This window comes from Anomaloglossus baeobatrachus, chromosome 4 (genome assembly GCF_048569485.1).
Source record: "Anomaloglossus baeobatrachus isolate aAnoBae1 chromosome 4, aAnoBae1.hap1, whole genome shotgun sequence".
NCBI lineage: Eukaryota > Metazoa > Chordata > Amphibia > Anura > Aromobatidae > Anomaloglossus > Anomaloglossus baeobatrachus.
In genome coordinates this window covers 218,878,986-218,897,469 of record NC_134356.1, presented here as the reverse complement: position 1 = coordinate 218,897,469, position 18,484 = coordinate 218,878,986, and the positions used below count along the sequence as shown (strand labels likewise).

Genomic DNA, 18,484 nt, shown 5'->3' with positions numbered 1-18,484 from the left:
CCACCTGGCGGCGCCAGGGCATCACACAACCATCAAGAGGCCATGTAACCCTAGGCTTAAAGAAGCACTTCCATGAAACTTTGTATACAATAAACCTGTGGAAATGTATATATGTAATCCAATTGCGGTAATCTACTCAGAGATCGCCGTCTCCACTTGCGTTTTTCACAAATGAGTGCAATCTGTTAAAACATCGAATTGCACTCTCACCGGTGCAAAACTACAGGGCAGTGTCCATCTGCGATTGATTTCACATACCATATGAGAAATAAATTGCAGCAAGTCTCGGCTCACATGCACCTATAGAAAAGTCTATGGATACGTGTGAAATATTGCACTGCACTCGCATGTCATCTGATCGCAGTGCGATGTACGCAGTGACAGGCAGTGGAGGAGAGGGAGAAAGTGCTCCCTTCCTCTTCTCCGCAGCTGTGAGCCAATCGCAAGATTGGATCACAGTCGCATGACCCTCACAGGAGAGGGTCATTAGCATATCACGTCTGATGATCTCGCATCAGAAGCCTCAGCGCAAGTGGAACTGAGGCCTTATGTGTCGCCCAGGGCTATGGGGTACTCGGTCCCGGGCGGTGTATTGCTGGGGAGATGTCACTGGGTGGCCTTTGCCTGGTTCCGTGACCCTGGGGTCCCTTTTAAAAAGGGAAATATTTACAGGGAATTTGAAATAAAAGTTTTATCGTAACACCACTTGCGGGTTGCGGCTATTTTGTGGAGTCGCCATTGCACAATTCTCACTACCGGGGCTGGTGTTGATGGCAGCCTGGATGTTGGGCTCACCGCAAGTAGGGCCAGGCCCCAGGGGACAGATTATGTTGTTGGGCACAGAAAGATGGTAGACCACACAAGGGATTTCAGTGTAACTGGTTCCTTTACTCACGGTATGGTGGTATCTGGTCGAATTCTCTGGTCCTGTTCCCCGGTTCTCCCGTTGCTACTGTGTCCCGAACTTCAAGGTCAGTGAGGTCCTGGATGGTCCCCTCACTGTGCAGATTTTATCAGGTCTGCCTGGAGCGTTTGCCTGACCTAGGATTCTGTACCCCGTTGGTTCCAAGAGTACTCCACCAGCAACCACACGCCTGGGCCCTCAGGTCACCGTCACACTCTCCTGCCAGTGCTGACGTCCAGCTCCTCTAACTTCCACTCTCTCTGTCACTGACTGACAGTCTGTTCCCTCCCACCTGGTTGTCGTCTAGTGGACTGGATTGGCTGCACCCCTAAGTGGCCATCCACTGGGTCCAACCCTAGTCTGTCACCAGTCTCTGGGAAATGGGGGAAAAACAGTGATTACATTGTGTTTTGCAGTTACCGGAACTGGTCTTCTGGGTACCTGGGGGTAGGCCCTGCATCATTGACAGGATGCAGTACCTTGTAGCTCCCTGATGGCTTCAGGGGCGCTACACTTACAATGAGAGTCTATAATACGTCAGAACAAGGATCCATAAGCTAAGACAGACTTCCTGCTCATACATAAACCCCAGAGTCAGAATTGCAGTCACAGTAGTGAGAAGAGGACCGGAGTGACAGTGGAAACCAGCGATTGGCAGGTATATCAACACACTTAAGCTTACATTACATATACATTCACTCAGGTTTAGCGCATGAAAAGGTTCAAGCTCTTATAATCTGGTTTATACCCTTCTTGCTATAGTGTTGACATATACATACTTTGGACCTTGGAATGGCATCTCCTCTATGGCTGCCAATAGACCACACAAGGAGTGCCCCTGGAAGGCCCCTTTTCATTATCAAGCTGATGAATACTACAGAGTCTACTTAATTGGCTGACAAGGCACAGATCAATAAGCTATAAACTGGGCCATAAAATGGTAACAAGAGAATAAAATTATACAATGCGCTGGTGTCGCCAATGACTTCAATAAAACAAGTGTATGAGAACTCAATGGCGTAGCTCGGAGCTGCACAAGCCTCTGAGTTAGAAGTGTAAGGTACAAAATACAGTCTGAGAACACCAAGTAACAATTGTGCAGTTTCTCATTCTTTGGTTAAACATCTTTGAAACTTCTAGGAGCCATATCGGTCTTGTGCACTTACATTAACTTTTTTTTTTATATCTGCGGCATTGTATAAGGCAGATTATAGGAATTTCTCACCTGCCAGCTAAGCCATAACCTTACATTGAAAACATAGCAGGGAATGACAGAAAATCGGCTAGCACGCTGGTAGTTCAGACATGCCTATGGGGTGTAGTGAACTTCTCACATGTAGGTAGGCGGAAATCGCTTGAGCGTAGTCAGAGCACAATAGGAATGCACCCATTAGCTGCTGCTAAACAATAATGAATGGCTTGTAATGGTAAAAGCAACAATTACAGACTTAGCAATGTACAAGGAGCAAATAATATAAAAAATATATTAATTTCTACTATTGTTTTAATAAAGAAGCACTCCCAAGGGGGTAGATGCCATTACTCTAATTTTCCACTTTAATGATTCATATTCATTAATGCAGCAGAACTTTTAATGGAGCATTTCCTACTAGAAATAAACATATACAAAAGCCTGGACGAGAGCGGCCCCCCCCCCCCGAGGAGCAGGCCTGGATGAGAGCTGCCCCCCCCCCCCCCGAGGAGCAGGCCTGGACGAGAGCTGCCCCCCCCCGAGGAGCAGGCCTGGACGAGAGCTGCCCCCCCCCCCCCCCCCGAGGAGCAGGCCTGGACGAGAGCTGCCCCCCCCCCCCCCCGAGGAGCAGGCCTGGACGAGACCTGCCCCCCCCCCCCCCGAGGAGCAGGCCTGGACGAGACCTGCCCCCCCCCCCCCCCCCGAGGAGCAGGCCTGGGCGAGACCTGCCCCCTCCCGAGGAGCAGGCCTGGACGAGACCTGCCCCCCCCGAGGAGCAGGCCTGGACGAGACCTGCCCCCCCCCCCGAGGAGCAGGCCTGGACGAGACCTGCCCCCCCCCCCCGAGGAGCAGGCCTGGACGAGACCTGCCCCCCCCCCCCCCCCCCGAGGAGCAGGCCTGGACGAGACCTGCCCCCCCCCCCCCCCCGAGGAGCAGGCCTGGACGAGACCTGCCCCCCCCCCCCGAGGAGCAGGCCTGGACGAGACCTGCCCCCCCCCCCCCCCGAGGAGCAGGCCTGGACGAGACCTGCCCCCCCCCCCCCGAGGAGCAGGCCTGGACGAGACCTGCCCCCCCCCCCCCCCCGAGGAGCAGGCCTGGACGAGACCTGCCCCCCCCCCCCGAGGAGCAGGCCTGGACGAGACCTGCCCCCCCCCCCGAGGAGCAGGCCTGGACGAGACCTGCCCCCCCCCCGAGGAGCAGGCCTGGACGAGACCTGCCCCCCCCCCCGAGGAGCAGGCCTGGACGAGACCTGCCCCCCCCCCCGAGGAGCAGGCCTGGACGAGACCTGCCCCCCCCCCCGAGGAGCAGGCCTGGACGAGACCTGCCCCCCCCCCCCGAGGAGCAGGCCTGGACGAGACCTGCCCCCCCCCCCCCGAGGAGCAGGCCTGGACGAGACCTGCCCCCCCCCCCCCCGAGGAGCAGGGCTATTAGAGAGAGGTCGGTAATCTGGCTATAAGAGGTCCCTGGGGAGTAGGACCAAGAGTGCTTTTCTTAGGTAGTGAGGCAAAGAGAGCTGTCTGAGTAATGGGACTAACAGAGCCATCAGGGTTGTGGAGTCGGTAAGCCAAACCTTCAACTCAGACTCCTCAATTTCTCTTGCACCAACTCCACGACTCCGACTCCCACATATATTGCTTATAGTTAAGTGAAAAATGTATTGTAATACAATGTGAACATCAGACATTTAATCATTTTTATCAGTTTTTTGAGTTCTAAAGTTGTATTCCAATAAATATATTTTATGTTCTATCTAAACATCTTGATTATTGTATCATAAAAATGATTAAATGTCTGATGTTCACATTGCACTACAATAAATTTTTCACTTAAATATAAGCAATATACTAAATGTTATTATTTAATATGTTTTTGTTGAAAACTGTTTTTTGCCATTTACGTAGTGTATTACATAGTGTTATATATAACACTACAGTATGTAATACACTATGTAAGTGGCAAAAAACAGTTTTCAACAAAAACATACTAATTAATAACATTTGTGCAGTCTATGAATTTGTTCTAAGAAATAGAATTCCCTCCATGAGATCCTCCTTCGCAGATTACCTCAAATCTGACCTAATAATTTTAAGGCTGGAGAACAACCTCTCTACACTAACTTGGGTTGGAGGCAAAGCCGTAACCACATGGGCAACATCTCTAACAATTTCCGGGTATAAAGGAATTGCCTCATGCACAGTCAGTTTTGATGAACGGTTGAATTTTTCTATTTCTTTGAGAGCAAGTGAAACATTTTACTGAAATCTGGTCAACCTGCTGCTATAGGAGACGGAGTGAAATCTTTTTCCTTGCAGCAATGCTTTGCCTGCTCCATGTCATCCAAATACTTGTAAGGCTATGTGCCCACGGAAGCTCGTAGCTGCGGATGTATCCGCAGGTACGAGCGCATGTTTCCCGCAGCTGCCCGCCGGCGTCTGCAGCTATTTTTAGCTGCGAGATTACAGCGGAATATCTGCAGGAAACATGGGGACTTGCATGAGAATTACCTGCGGACGTCCCGGCCTCTATCTCCATAGCGGAGGGCGGGGACATCCGCAGGTAAATCCGCAGGAATAATTAACATGCAATTATACCTGCGGTTGCCGACATCCGCAGCATGTTCGGCGGCCGCACTTTCCGCAGCGTGGACACAGCACTCCCCATGTCCCATAGGATAACATGGGGAGTGACTGTACATGCTAAAACCTGCGGATTTATCTAGAAAATCCAGATAAATCCACAGGTTTTCCGCGGACAAATCCACAAATACAAGCTCCTGTGGGCACATAGCCTCAAAGTTAAACTCCTCATCTGATGAGGATGAAGATATGGCAGCAGTAGCTATGTCAGGAACCAAGTCCTCTTCCGCCTGGCAGTCCTGTAGCCGCTCATCCTAACTGCTACCTCACTCAAAGCTTCTTTTCCTTTCGTAAGCTGTTGATCATCAAGCAGTACACGATGACTTGGGTTCACATAAACAGCTGCCAGAAGAATTTTATTTTCCAATAGCTGTGTCTCTCTCCGTTTCATTGAAGCAGAAATGCCATCTGGGATTAAACCTCCTCTTTGGGACAGGCAAAATAGCAAGTTCTTCCACTCCCTTATGAAAATGCCAGGAGTTAAATCCTCAGCTTGTAATTTTTTAGTCACGGTAAATGGGTGATTAAGCAATACCTTCAATTCAGCCACCTGTTTCCATTGACCTTCATTTAAGGTTACTTGAGGGCTCACCATATCTATAAGAAATTATTTTAGTTTAAGCAACCGCTCAGTCATTAAATAAGTGCTGCCTCACCGAGTGGCTTGAATAACTATTGCCCCTTTCCCAGAACGTCTCTTCAAGATGGAATCAATTTTAGGGGTTCTGGCGGCAATAACCAATTTCCACACTTTTCCACTCAGATTTCCAGCATGTCCGCCCAGTTTCACACATCCGGCTTTTCGCCGGTCTGGCGGATGCGGCGCACGCCAGTATAGTACAATGCAGTACAGTGCCAGCGCCGCAAGCCCGGGACACATGACAGCATGTGACCGACGTTTGTCACGCTGCCACTGTACTGTATACACTGTACTGGAGTGCGCCGTCTCCGTTAAACCGGATGTGTGAAATCGGGGTCCCTCTTGCAGACTATCTTATTGCCAGCTGCAGCGTGTGCACAACACAGCGCATGTGATGAATATGAAAGTGTTTTGAATCAGTTTCAACAAGATCATCTAATCCTAAAGTATCATTTTGCTGTTCTTCTGTTGTAATATCTGTTTGTTCCTCAGTTACATTAACAGCACTGTGGCTCCATCTCAAACATACTGAATCCTAAATTTTCTTCTAGCTGTTGTTCATTACTCTTATTCATGAGTTTAATTGTACTTATGTTTGAAGCATTGTCCTTTACAATGGCAAGAACCTGTTCTTTTTTGAGTTTGTAATCTTGCAGGACTTTTTCCACTAAGGCCTGGAGAAACTGGCTGCTGTGATGAGCTTTAGTAGCTTTTACTGCCAGTGTCTTGCTAACAATTTCTTTCTTGTCACAAACATATCGAACATTGATGGCAAAATCAGTGAAATGCAGTGACTCTGGCACCCAGCAAAGGCAATGGGTGAAAGATAGGACATTCAGACATCGTTTTGTGAGGATCCTCACAAAGAATGAGCAGTCAGTTTGTGGAGTTTTTCTAATCTGCTTTTGCTATTGAAAGCATTATTTATGAGCTCAAAAACCTTTCAGGTGATGCGTTTTTTTAAAAAGCTGATTTGCTTTTGCAGCTGAAAAACGTATCTTCAAAAAACGCAGCAAAAACGCTGTGTGTGAATGTAGCCTTAGATCAGGAATAGAACAGACATTTATAGGACATTTCATAACTTTCCCAAATTCCTATGAAAAAATATTTAGCACATTATGCATTGAACTACTGTCCCAATTTATTATATATTTTAGGAGTCGGAGTTGGTGCATTTTATACCGACTCCACCAAAATGAGCTCCGACTCCGACTCCACAGCCCTGAGAGCCATCCCTGCTTAGTAGGGCTAAGGGTGCTGTCACGGATTTCAGAGTCCAAAATAGACTCCTGCCTATGCTAATTATTGTCTGCATCTGCTCTAAATCAAAGCTGAAACCCACTACCTTTTGCTGGACCCTATGCTAAGTACTGGCTACCTATGCACTGATTTAACGGTTCAAAAATGGAACCTGCTCTCTGTGCTTATGACACCGCTTTTGTTAGGCGCCTGCTGACTACATCCCCTCAGTTTGAAAGATGGCACTCGCTTCTTGTGTTAGTGCTTATCCCACCACTAAATCAGAGGGCAGATGCCATCTTGGATTTTGAGTTTTGGCACACTCAACCACACTGCTCTTTAAAGAGTACCTGTGAGCAACATTTTACTAAGTAAATTACAAATAGGGCCATATTGATGCTGTCATACAGATTAAAATGATACCTCAGTTGAAGTAATCAGTTTTGTATATTTTCTTTTAGCAGTGTTTGAAGTTTTCTTCTATTCATATCTTGGTGCATCACTGGTGCAACAGTCTTCAGCTCTATTCCAGCCACTACGCTACTTGTGGGTGTCTTTTCTTCACCCTTACGCTGGTTTCACATCAGCGTTTTCCTGCCGCACTTGTAGATCCGGCACAAGGACAGTACAGTACATTAAAGGGAACCAATCATCAGGATTTTCGTATATAAGCTGCAGCCAGTGCAGTACTGGCACTATCATGCACAGTGTGTACATACCATTGGGGTGCAGCTCGGGTGTTTAGGCAGTGAAATACAACTTTATAAAGTTTGAAATTTCGTGCACTTTTTGATTGACGTGTGCACCTCTCTGTTAATGTCCGGGCGGGTTATGCACGTGTTCCCCGCCCCCCCACCAGCCTGTTCCTCCCTCTCTCCTGATGTCCGGGCGGGTTATGCACGTGTTCCCCGCCCCCCCGCGCCGCCTGTTCCTCCCTCCCTCCCTCTGGCTGTATGTAAATATCTAATCTTCAGAAACATGGCGCCGGAGTGGGCCTCTGCGCATAGCGCTTATCTCCGGCGCCATGTTTCTGAAGCCCGCATCACACAGCTTGGTGTTAGAGGGCGGCGCATGCGCCCTCACTCCTTCAGATCCCGTTGTGACCGCAGGAGCGAGCGCGATCACAACAGGACTGCAGAACAGCTGATCGGAGGACGCGATTACCTGCTGCTCCTGTATCGTGCCGCCCCAGGACACCGGGCCAACACACCAGCTGGTGTGACATCGCTGTGGCGCCGCCCTCTCAGACACCAAGTTGTGCAATGCGGGGGCTTCAGAAACATGGCGCCGGAGATAAGCGCTATGCGCAGAGGCCCACTCCGGCGCCATGTTTCTGAAGATTAGATATTTACATACAGCCAGAGGGAGGGAGGGAGGAACAGGCAGCGTGGGGGGGGCGGGGAACACGTGCATAACCCGCCCGGACATCAGAAGAGAGGGAGGAACAGGCTGGTGGGGGGGCGGGGAACTCCTGCATAACCCGCCCGGACATTAACAGAGAGGTGCACACGTCAATCAAAAAGTGCACGAAATTTCAAACTTTATAAAGTTGGATTTCACTGCATAAACACCCGAGCTGCCCCCTGATGGTATGTACACACTGTGCCTGATAGTGCCAGTACTGCACTGGCTGCAGCTTATACACGAAAATCCTGGTGGTTGGTTCCCTTTAAAGCTCACTGGCAAGCTCCGGGCACATGCGGTCATGTGACCGGAGCATGTGACAGCATGTGACCGGGGCTTGCCGCACTGTCTGTGAACTGTATTTACTGTACTGCCCTTATGCCGGATCCGGCAGAATACCGTTGATGTGTTTGTGCCCTTACTTCAATTTCTTGCTGGCACCAATGTAGCTGCGGGCGGTGCTTGCACAGATTCATCTCTTGGCAGTCTTCAGGAGAATGGTGCCCGTAGCTGCACAGATTGCTCAGTGCCACTTGCGCCATTTTACTGAAGTCAACCATGAGATCAATCTGTGCAACTAGGACAGTGCTAGCGCAAAATTTAAATCCTTTTGTCCTGACTTCGTGGCCCACATAAAATGATGTGGCCGGCCAGTTTGACCTGTGAGCCTAGTCTTAGGGTCTAAGGTCAGGGGTGGACATATAGTCAGTGCAGCCGAAGCAGCTGCACCGGGCCCAGAGGGGAGGGAGGCCCTCAAAACTAGAAGGGGGCAATGAACTGTAATAAGTACTGTAGATGGCTGTGGTCCGATTGGATGACCAGGAAGCTGATGAATCCCAATGGGCCTGAAACCTGTAAGAGGCTCTTTCTATTGAAAAACTTCCCTTCAGCTCTGCAATAAACGCCACCTCCCCCACAGTTGAGTGTAAGTGCAGGGCAGAAGATGGCCAAGACTCACTGCTCAGGAGAGGATGGAGACTGCTGCAGCCATTGATGAGAACAGACCTGTAGGACAGGAGGGCTGAGCTGAGGGATAGCAGGAAGATGGAGGCTGTACAGCTCCACATCCACAGCAGGAGAGGTAGTGCAGGACACAAACTCCATGGGGTCATCAGCAACTTGTGAAGGAACAAAGGAACAGAAATGCAAACATACTTAGATCTGCTTGTTTCTACATAAAACCTATGCTGCTTTTACATACAATATATAACACACACACACACACACACACACACACACAATGTGCCTGTATATATTCGTGTGTCTGCTGAATGTATACAGTGCAAACATTTGGGCACCCCTGGTCAAGATTGCTGTTATTCTGAACAGTTAAGCAAGTTGAAAATGAATTAATTTCTAAATGGCATAAAGTTAGAGATGACACATTTCCTTTTCATTTTAGGCAAAAGAAAAATTTTCATCTTTTACATTTTTAAATTAGCAAAAAAGTAAAATTTTCCCATGCAAAAGAATGTGTGCACTGCATTGGCGTCACGTGCGCAATGAGTGCGCTGCATTGGCGTCACGTGCGCAATGAGTGCGCTGCATTGGCGTCACGTGCGCAATGAGTGCGCTGCATTGGCGTCACGTGCGCAATGAGTGCGCTGCATTGGCGTCACGTGCGCAATGAGTGCGCTGCATTGGCGTCACGTGCGCAATGAGTGCGCTGCATTGGCGTCACGTGCGCAATGAGTGCGCTGCATTGGCGTCACGTGCGCAATGAGTGCGCTGCATTGGCGTCACGTGCGCAATGAGTGCGCTGCATTGGCGTCACGTGCGCAATGAGTGCGCTGCATTGGCGTCACGTGCGCAATGAGTGCGCTGCATTGGCGTCACGTGCGCAATGAGTGCGCTGCATTGGCGTCACGTGCGCAATGAGTGCGCTGCATTGGCGTCACGTGCGCAATGTTTGCTGTGTACTTGTATGATATGTGCATTGTGATTTTCTGAAGTGTGTCCAACATGTTTTTATTGTCTTAAAGGGAACCTGTCAGGTGCAATATGCACTCAGAACCACGAGCAGTTCTGGGTGAATATTGCTAATCCCTGCTTCTCGAAGCATAGAGAGATCTTTAGAAAAAGTATTTCTAGAGATCCTTTATGAGATGCTAATGAGCGCGGGGACTAGTCACAAGGGCGTTAATTCCTGCGCTCATTCCACCCTCTTAGCATGCTAGCATGTCCACAGGGGCGTGCTAACATGTCATTCAATGCCTAGCGTCATCAGTGGCGACGCACGTACCCGTGTCTGTTGTCACTGCATCAGACTCTGGGCAGGGTGCATGATCAAAAGTCACTGCACTTTCGATCACGCGCACTAAACCTCTCTGAAGCCGGGACGCGTACACCCGGTTTGTTAGTGCGGAAGTCGGGGAACTTCTGATCATGCCCACTGAGACGAAGACCAGCGTTGGCCGCGGTGACAGCAGGTGAGATCAACCATGCCTCTGACACTGCACATTCATTAGCAAGTTAGCACGCCCACAGGCTAATGGGGACAACTAGCCAAGGGAAGTATCCCCTTTGCGACTAGTCACAGCCCTCATTAGCATATCATAAAGGATCTTTAGAAATACTTTTTCTAAAGATCCCTTTATTTATGCTACTATAGGCTGGGACTGCTAGGCAGGAATCAGAAATATGCACCCAGAACTGCTCGTGCCTCTGGGTGCATACAGGACATGAGAGGTTCCCTTTAAATAACGTTACTTAAAGGGATTTTTTGCTTCAATGTTTTTTAATGTCCTAAAGGGGGCCTTAGACGCTGCGACATCGCTAGCGATGTCGCTAGCATTTGCACCTGCCCCCGTCGTTTGTGCGTCACGGGCAAATCACTGCTCGTGACGGACAAAATCGCTAGTACCCGTCACACATACTTACCTTCCTAACGACGTTGCATGTGGCTGGCGAACTGCTTCTTTTCTAAGGGGGCGGTTCGTGCGGTGTCACAGCGACGTCACACAGCAGGCATCCAATAGAAGCAGAGGGGCGGAGAGCAGCCGCATGAAAGTCACGCCCACCTCGTTGCCGGAGGACGCAGGTACCGTGTTGTTTGTTGTTCCCGGGGTGGCACACGTAGCGATGTGTGCTACTTCAGGAACGATGAACCACCTGCATCCAAAAATCAGCAACGATATTTGGGAAATGGACGACGTGTCAACAATCAACGATTTGGTGAGTATTTTGCATCGTTAGCGGTCGCTCTACGTGTCACACGCAACGACGTCGCTAACGAGACCGGATGTGCGTCACGAATTGCGTGACCCGAACAACATCTCGTTAGCGATGTCGTTGCATGTAAAGCGGCATTTAGACTTGCACTAGGGAAAAACAATATATTCAGGGTCACTTATCCTCCTCAAGACCAGAAACTCCTATTTGCTGCTGCTCTGGTCCATGTTTGCAGGCTGCAGCCATGATGTTATGACTAAAACAGGTGACTGCTGGAGCCAATCACTGAGCTCAGCCGTCACACGCCAAGGCAGATGGCACAAGGTGCTGAGCTCTGTGATTAGCCAAAGTGGCCACGTGTGACAATATTACTGCAGCCTGTAAACATAGGTGGAGCAGCAGAGAGACATCACTGGACCATGTGAGAATGAGTAATTAATTTTATTATTTTTTTCCCTACTGCAAGATGAAAAGCAACAAAAAAATAAAATGGCAGACCCCGTTAACAAAGAGGGCGGAGGTACATACACAATTCTTGCTCTTAAGGCCGCTTTACACGCTGCGACATCGCTCAAGCGATCTCGTTGGGGGTCACGGAATTTGTGACGCACATCCGGTCACTTTAGCGATGTCGTTGCATGTGACACCTATGAGCGATTTTGAATCGTCGCAAAAACGGTAAAAATCGCTCATCGGTGACATGCCCCCCTATTCTTAAATATCGCTGCTGCTCGGTGTACGAAGTAGTTCGTCGTTCCTGCGGCAGCACACATCGCTATGTGTGACACCGTAGGAATGAGGAACCTCACCTTACCTGCGGCCGGCTGCAATGAGGAAGGAAGGAGGTGGGCGGGATGTTACGTCCCGCTCATCTCCGCCCCTCCGCTTCTATTGGGTGGAAGTTCGGTGACGCTGCTGTGACGTCGCTGTGACACTGAACGCACCGCCCCGTTAGAAAGGAGGCGGTTCGCCGGTCACAGCGACGTCGCAGAGCAGGGATGTGCGTGACGCTGCCGTAGCGATAATGTTCGCTACGGCAGCGATCACCACATATCTGCCATACGATGGGGGCGGGTGCTATCACGCTCGACATCGCTACCATCGGCTAGCGATGTTGCAGCATGTAAAGCGGCCTTTAGTCTCTGCCCCTGCCTAAGGTAGGAGGATACTGCCAGTTATGCAAAAATATCAAATGGAGTAAAGTGTGAACTCCTGGATGTAAGCAAACCGCTAAAAAATGGTTGGGATGCAAGGTCACCATATTCTTTCTATGGCTAGGCATTGTGTCCTATTATACCGGTAATGGGGGGTTCAGAGTGTCACTACTGGGATGGAAGTCTGGGGGAGGGGGTTGCGCTGGATGTGGCTCACGACTATCTCTCAGAGCTGAATGATGATCTCAAGGTATGAAAGGTTGAGGACCACTGCTTTAAAAGTATGTGGACATGCTGAGGATTTGCAGCAAATTTTTCGCAGTATAGAATTTTTTTGGTATGTTTACATGTTTTTTCCTCCATTCAATTGAATGGGTGAAAAACGCTGCAAAAAAAAAAAAAAAATCACTGAAAAAACTGACATGCTGCATATATGAAAAACACAAAAAAACTCTTTGAAGGTTCAAATCTGCAAGGAAAAAATAGGCAGCATGGGCATAAGATTTCAGAAAAAAACAAGCATTTTGCTGGACTGTAAACTGAAGAATTTTTTTGCCTTTAAAAAAGCAAGGCAAAAACGCAATGTGCGAACAAGCCCCAAGACATCCACCAATACAGTTCACACATATCACCTATCGTTCCCAGCCCCCTGGAAAGGTTATCCAATGCAATATAGGTACACAATGTTGCCATACAGGGGGCTGGGAAAGCTACGCCTTTAGGATTTGTCACCCACACTTCAGACACCATGATAAATCTGCTTACTTGTGCAGAAACATTGGACGAGCTGAGGGGACTATTTCACTTTGCCATCAGTTTGAAGTGTAAATGATCAAAGGCAGGCAAAGAGTTAAAAGGGATTCCTATGACAAACCTCAATCTGTGATAATCCTGTCCCTTTTGCATAGGTGTGCCTGTTGTGTTCCCAGCTCATCCCAGTTTACTACACCAGATGCAATCACACCTTGTGCCGCACTCCGCTCACATACGATCTGAGGATTTTCGTTACATTACTATGGGTCCTGCTGTTGACAATGCGCTGCAAGTGACATCATGATGTGCTGGCACCTCCAGGGCAGCAGTGTGGAGGTTTCATATCCTCCTTGGCATTTCTTCTGTCAAGATACCTGGGAATCGCTATTTATGACGTTTCCAAACTGGAGCGTCACTTTATATTTTAACCTCTAAGGTGGCAGTAGTGCTGATGGTGGGCCCATGTCAACCTGCCTACCATCCCACCTCACAGCCTGCTCTGTATTTCCACCTGCAACCTTCCTGATGCTGGTGAACTACAGTCCATCTAGTTGTTGACCACAGCACCAAGGACTGGATATCATTGACTCAACTTCTGGGGAACTAGAAGGCCAAGTAATCTTGTCCATGTTCCTGAACTTCCTGAACAAGCCTACAACCTACAATAGCCCTCAGCCCAGTAGACCACTGCGCAACCAGCTCTGTCCTCACCTATTGTACCATCACCCATTCCCTGTAGACTGTGAGCCCTCGCGGGCAGGGTCCTCTCTCCTCCTATACCAGTCTGTCTTGTACTGTTAATGATTGTTGTACGTATACCCTCTTTCACTTGTAAAGCGCCATGGAATAAATGGCGCTATAATAATAAATAATAATAATAATAACTTCACCGCCTGTCACGACTCTACTCCAGTACCCTCATTCAACTACGAACATATTGGGGGCAATTCCTCTCTCCATAAATTGCATTTCAGATCACTGCTGAGGATGGGAACAATGGATGCCAGAAGATGGATGAGGCGCACCAAGTGCCAACACTGGCCACACATGGAACATATATATGACAAGGACCAGTGAAGCCGAAAAAAAGCTGCAGTCGATGGGCCAAATTCATCATTTGCATTTTTTCTTTAAGTCACTACTCTCTATCTTGTGGTACTTAACTTTTTAATTTCTCTTTTCACCAAATTCTCCGATATGGCACAAGATTCATGAATGTTTTTCGCAAAAACAAGACTGTTTATTTTTGTTGTTAACCTTATTTTCCTTTTTTGGACACAAAAAAGGTTCACGAAAAGATCACAAAAATTTGTGCAAAGATTTTAACAATATGTAAAAATAAAATCCGGTGGTGCTGGAGTCTCAATTGATAAATTGGGAGAAAACAACTGGAAACCCCAAAACCCACCCATAATGACGAACAACAAAAAAACCCCCGCAAACTAAAAAGAATAAGGCGCAAAAGAAAAATACAAAAACCCAAAACATATATTGTATATAAAAAAGGGACAAAAGCAATAGTAAATCTGGCCAATTTAGATTGGATTGTATTCCGGATTAAGGAAATTCCCCTGTAAGGTTATCAGAAAGGTACATACAATCATCAGCGAGCTTCCTCCTACATCACAGGCATGGTTTGGATAAATAATTTCACATTTATGAGGAATGAAACAATCTATTGTAATAAATTAACGAGGATTGATGAGCAGCACATCTTGATTGCCAAATAAACGGAGATCAATAAACCATAAATCCCTGCAGAACATTTCCCTAAATATCTAGATCATTGTGTCCGACTGATGGACACGAGACAATTCCAGACACCTACAAAAAAAAAGATCCTAAACCATTGTGTTGGGGCCAGTGACCCCATTCTTGTGAATGAAGAGGGCAATCACGTGGACAAATAAAATTATAGCTCTCCCCAAGCTTCAGGTCTTCCACCATAATCCCCAATGCGAAGAAGGAAGATCTACAGATCGTAACTGGTGCATTGCCACCACAGACAGGGATGAGTGGATTCAGATTCTCCAACAATGAGAGATAAAACCTCATAGAATCCAGAATGATAGAACTGAAATCCTATAAAGTGAAGCTCAGGTGGGAATCTACCAATGCAGATTGATACACTCTCCCCTATGGGATGCAATCTCTGTCCATATGAAGGCACAATCTAGGAAAAAACTATGTAATCTATGTAATCTCACCATATTCCAGTAGTCTGCAGGGTCCCGGGAAGATGCAGTCTCAGAGTCTCTCCCTCAGAGTCTCTCCCTCACAGTCTCTCCCTCTCACAGTCTCTTCCTCAGTCTCTCTCACACTGACTCTCACTGACTTGCACACTTCCCTCTCTGAGGTTTGAACACTCCTCTCAGCTGAGCTCAGAACCAGAGCCACCAGTCCTGTCCTCCAGACTGTGACAAGATGTGGCCTGGACTCCATTACTCACTCCTGTAGGCACTAATCCCAGGCGAGGCGTAACACAAACCCTGGCCTGGATCCCACAGACTGCAGTCATTGTCAAGGCAGTGCTGCTAGAAGGGAAAGTGCTGAGGGATCTCCTCAGTGTAATATTGAGAACGTTTCATTCAAGTCTCTAATATTTTACATCTGTTATTAAATTTAATTGCTTTATGGCTTTTTTGGCTTGTTAAGCAATTTTACAGTCTGTTTTTGAAGTTTTTTTAAAGGAACTTTAACATTTGTTTGTGTCTGAACTGAAAAATACCAAAAGTGAAGAAAAAGAGCACAAGAAATCACACTCATTGTAAAGAGTGTTGCGTTTCCTTTTTGATTTTCAGATACCCTCTAAAAATGCTTTGCCTAAATACATTAGTTTTGCTCCTTCATCTCTGGGTTTTTGCACAACAATGTTCTTTTGTCTGTGGCATTTTTTCCACTTTTGGTGTGTCTTTTTAGGTCCTTGCGTTTCCCCCCCATTGCCTAACAAATAGTTCAAAGGGGTTGTCCAGTACTTGAACAACCCTTTCTCAATCCGTATGCTTCCCCCTTTTAAAATAATAATAACACTTAGGGCGCAGTAACTCAGGATAGGATGGCATCGTAATACTCAGACTGGCTGTCTGCTCTCCTGACCTAAGCCTGAGTGCTACATATGCTGCCACGCTCATGTAGCACCCAGGGATATGGGGTACTCGGTTCCGGGCAGTGTACGTCTGGGGAATGTCACAGTGGTGGCCGTTACTCGGTTCCATGCCCTGGGTCCTTTTTGTAATGGGGATATTTACAGGGAATTGGTGAATAAAGTTTATACATGACGCCACTTGCGGCGTTGCGGCTAAGTGTAGGGAGCTGCCGCTGCAGAATGTCTCTACTGGGGCTGGTGTTATTGGCAGCTAGAATGGTAGTCCCTCCGCAAGTAGGATTTTGCCCCAGCAGGTGTATTGTGCGTGTCAGAAAAAGGGAGTCCACACAGGTATTCAGTGCAACTGGTTTACTCACTTTCTTAAGATGGTAACTGGGGGCTCAAGGCCGGCTGTTTTCGCCTCCAAGTTCCCTTCGTCCCAGTGCCAGTCTGGTTTCTCTAGTACCTTCTTCCCCTGCACCTGTCTCTGGTAAGTGGGTCCCTGTGGTATGGAACACTGGGGGTCCCCGTTCTGTGGTTTGTCCACTTCTGTCCGCCTGATGGTAGCGTGAACCCTGTGGAGTTGGAGTCTCTAGTCCTGTCCCCGGTTCTCCCTTTGCTACTGAGTCTTCAAATTCTTTAGGGTCAGCAAGGTCCTTGATGGTCCCCTTTGCTGTGCAAATGTTAACAGGTCAGCCTGAAGCTCTTTCCTATCTTAGGGTCCTGTACCCCGTCGGTGCGTATTTCCGGGAGTACTCCACCGTACTCCATCGGCAACCACTTCTCCTGGGAACCAGGTCACCGTTAACCGAGTCAGGACATCTCCCCTGTCAACTCTCTCCCTTAGACTGACTACTGACCTTCCTTTCCACAGTCTCCCCCTCCCACCTGGTCAACTAGTGGACTGGAATTGGCTCCACCTCTAGGCGGCCATCCATTGGTCCCACCCTATCTGGGTACCATTGTATGGGGAATTGTTGGGGAAAACTGGTATTACCTGGGTTTTTGTTGATACCGGCACTGGGGCTCTGGGTCCCTAAGGGGTAGGCCCTGCATCCTTGTGGGGATGCAGAACCTTGTAACACCCTGATGATTTCATGGGCGCTACACTCAGGTCACGATAGCCGATGGCCAGTCCGAGCATTGCAATACCATCCTCTGCCAAGTTATATGGCTGTATGACTGCGCCCTTAAAAGCACCACTTGTGCTGGTACCAGTCCAGTAGTGTCAGCACTTGCTCTCTCTGGGATTGTGTAACAGTTTTGTGTTACGCGAGTTCTGTGCCAATATTCAGCTGCTTCACTCTCTCCTCCTTTAGACGTATCACATACATCCAGAGAAAGAGAGAGCAGCAGCTCTGACTTCCTCCGGATGTAAGTGATTTGTCCAAAGGCGGGGACAGAGAAGCAGCCGATGATTGGCAGCAGAACTCACGTAACGCAAAACTGTTACACAATCCCAGAGAGAGCAAGTAATGACACTGCTGGACTGGTACCAGCACCGAGGGTGAATATAAGTTTTATTATTATTTTAAAAAGAGGAAACATACGGAATGAGAAGGTAATGTATTTGAGTAGTGGACAACCCCTTTAAGTTAAATGTATAAATAAATGAAAAATCACCCAAAAAATACTTGTAAAGACACATGAAATTTGAGGTAAAGTAAAATAAAGAGACAAAAATCTGTGTGATGGAAGCCTAAGATATTCACATGATATTTTTAAGTTAGTCTGCACCAAAAAAACTCTGGAAAAAGTAGTCATAACTTGAAATTCATGCTATGTTAACATTTTTGTTTAAACAAATGCTAGCGTTTTCTTCCCACCCCCTCAAGATAATAAGGGCACACCAGTGGGCGGGATCAGGCTGATGAGAACGCCCACCTAGGGGTCCTGAGGTGTCAGAGGCGGGAACATGACAGTCAAGTCAAGTTTCAGTTTGAGTTCAGAGCAGTCTGAGTTAGAGAGAAGTGAAGTTCAGGTTGAAGTGTGGAGAGCTGACAGCAGTGTAGTCCAGGGTAGTAGCCCTTGGACTCCCCGGCTAGGTGGCAGATAGTGAACAGGTCCACAGGCGACGGAGATCCGGTCGCGGGAGACCTAAAGTGGACCGGGGCAGGGTTCTAGCCCGCCGGTGTCGACAGCGGGAATCCGATCCGGAGGCCATGCACAGTCAGGGTGCCTGGACCCTAGGGCGAGGAAGGTTGCAAACCCCTCTCCAATTAACCAGCCGGGGACAAGGTTCCAGACTTTGTCCCATTAACTGCCCAGATAGAGCGAAATGGAAGCTCAATGCGGGGGATAGGGTA

The 18,484-nt window shown here is 48.1% G+C and overlaps 1 protein-coding gene across 2 annotated transcripts in view; it reads right to left on the bottom strand.

The window, feature by feature from the left end:
* N4BP3 (NEDD4 binding protein 3) overlaps nt 1–15,406 on the bottom strand; it is a 64,730-nt gene extending 49,324 nt beyond the window's left edge. For both annotated transcript variants that reach the window (XM_075342374.1, XM_075342372.1), the window contains exon 1: nt 15,301–15,406. The gene's annotated coding sequence lies outside the window, so the exon portion shown is untranslated. The remainder of the gene's footprint in view (nt 1–15,300) is intronic.
* Between the last annotated feature and the right edge of the window lie 3,078 nt (nt 15,407–18,484).